This window comes from Aplysia californica, unplaced genomic scaffold (genome assembly GCF_000002075.1).
Source record: "Aplysia californica isolate F4 #8 unplaced genomic scaffold, AplCal3.0 scaffold00336, whole genome shotgun sequence".
Classification (NCBI taxonomy): domain Eukaryota; kingdom Metazoa; phylum Mollusca; class Gastropoda; order Aplysiida; family Aplysiidae; genus Aplysia; species Aplysia californica.
Window position 1 is genome coordinate 677,193 of NW_004797606.1, and position 2,297 is coordinate 679,489.

Genomic DNA, 2,297 nt, shown 5'->3' on the forward strand with positions numbered 1-2,297 from the left:
AGAGAGAGAGAGAGAGAGAGAGAGAGAAAGAAATAGGGGCATTGTGGAAGAGAGAGAAAGAGGCAAACAGACAAACACACACGCACACACGCGCACACACACACACACACACACACACACACACACACACACACACACATACACATTTATACATACATACGTGTGAGGTCGAACATAATAATTGGGTGCTTTTAAGCACAAAGGGGCTCTCCCCAAAAATGCTGTTTTGAAAAAAAAACCGAAGTTTAAGTTTTTGACTCTTTTTCATTTTCTTTACAAAACGGGGAGAATTTTCTTTATAACCAAACAAAATTAATATACACAACCAATAAAAATAAATTTGTCTTATAGGTAGGGCAATGCCCACTTTAGGTGTTGGTCAATATTTCTGGAAACCCACGAAATCTGGGTTAGCCCACTTGTCCTGAAAAGCGACCAATTTATGAAGACTCAAACAAGCAACACCCACACACGACAATTTTGTCATGATCAGCGAAACAAAGCGTTTGCTACATGAAAGCTGAGAAATCGCCATGAGTACATCATCGTGTGGCCGCATTTAGAATCTACCCAGGTTCCCTTTTAACCGATCTTTCCCTTTTAAATTTTTTTTACTAAGGTGTGTGTGTGTGTGTGTGTGTGTGTGTGTGTGTGTGTGTGTGTGTGTGTGAGTGAGTGTGTGTTTGTGTCGGTGTGTGGGTTTCGTTGCTTTCTCTTCAAAGGCTTTTTGTTGACTTTCGTTTGCTCATTTGTTTTATTTTGATTGTTTGGATAGTTGCTTTTTTGGTTTGGTTTCTTTGTTGTCTTGTTTATTTGTTTTGTTTTTGTATGTTTGTTTATTTGTTGCTGTGGGTTTTTTTTGTTTGGGTTTGTTTTGTTTGTTTGTTGTTATTTTTTGGGGCTGGGTTGTTTCTTATTTTACTTTTTGATTGTTTGTTTTTTTCTTCTGTTTGTCTTGGGTGAGGTGTGGGGGGGGGCTTAGGTTGGGGTTTTTTCCGAACGGGAGGTTGTTATTTGGATCTGTCCGCAGCTCTTGACACAATTGACCATGCTATTCTACTCACAAGGCTTGAGCGCTCTTTTGGCTTATCGAGTACTGTGCTTTCATGGTTTAAGTCATATTTACCAGAAAGAGTTCAGTCAGTGCAAATTGAAAATAGCTTTTCAAAGCAGGTCAGGCTCGATTATGGAGTTCCACAGTGCTCTTTACACTATATACACAGCCCTTAGCAAGCATTTTACATGGATTGAATTATCATTTTTATGCCGATGATTCCCAAATGTATGTTAATGGCACAATTCAAGATCTGCCAAACATGATTTCTATCCCTAAACAATGTTTTTTTTATTAACTTAAAAAGTGGATGACAGTAAACAAATTGAAACTAGATCTAAACAAAGAAAAGACAGACATCATTCTTATTTTAAAAAATCCACGATTAAATAAAGATCTGGAAAAGGTCAACTTTGATTTTTATGGGCATATGACATCTAGTGATGAAGTTGTCAGGAATCTCGGTGTATATGTTGACCACCACTTATCAATGGGCTCGTTTGTAGGATCTCTGTCCAAATCCCTTTATTTTCAGCTGAGAAGTATAGGCCTAGTTCGAAAGTACTAAAACAAAGAGACCACAAAAACACTGGTAACATCTCTTATCCTATCTAGATTAGACTATTGTAACTCACTGCTAGCAGGTCTGAACAACAAATATTTGAATCGTTTATAAGTAATTCAAAACAATGCCGCTAGACTGATAACAAGACCTAAAAAACGAGACCATGTCACTCCATTATTAAAGGAACTGCATTGGCTCCCTGTAAAAGGCAGAAAAATATTTAAAATATGCGTCATGTGTTTCAAATGTGTAAATAATACTGCTCCTTTTTATCTACAAGAATTATCAGTATATATAAGCCAGGGAGAAACCTAAGATCATCAAACGATAACACCCTACTTGTGACACTTGTAAAATCATACAAATCATATGGAGAGAGATCTTTCTCATATCTTGGTCCATTTATGTGGAACAGATTACCCACGAAACTGAGACAAATAAAAACGCTTGATAGCTTCAAAAAACATCTTAAACATTTTCTGTTCCTGCAGGCCTATCCTTCATAAGCTTTTAACGTTATTTTTCATTATAGTTGTTCTGTTCCTATGTCTGGATGAAAATAGTCTCTCTCTCTCTGTCTCTCTCTCTCTCTCTCTCTCTCTCTCTCTCTCTCTCTCTCTCTCTCTCTGTGTGTGTGTGTGTGTGTGTGTGTGTGTGTGTGTGTGTGTGTGTGTGTGT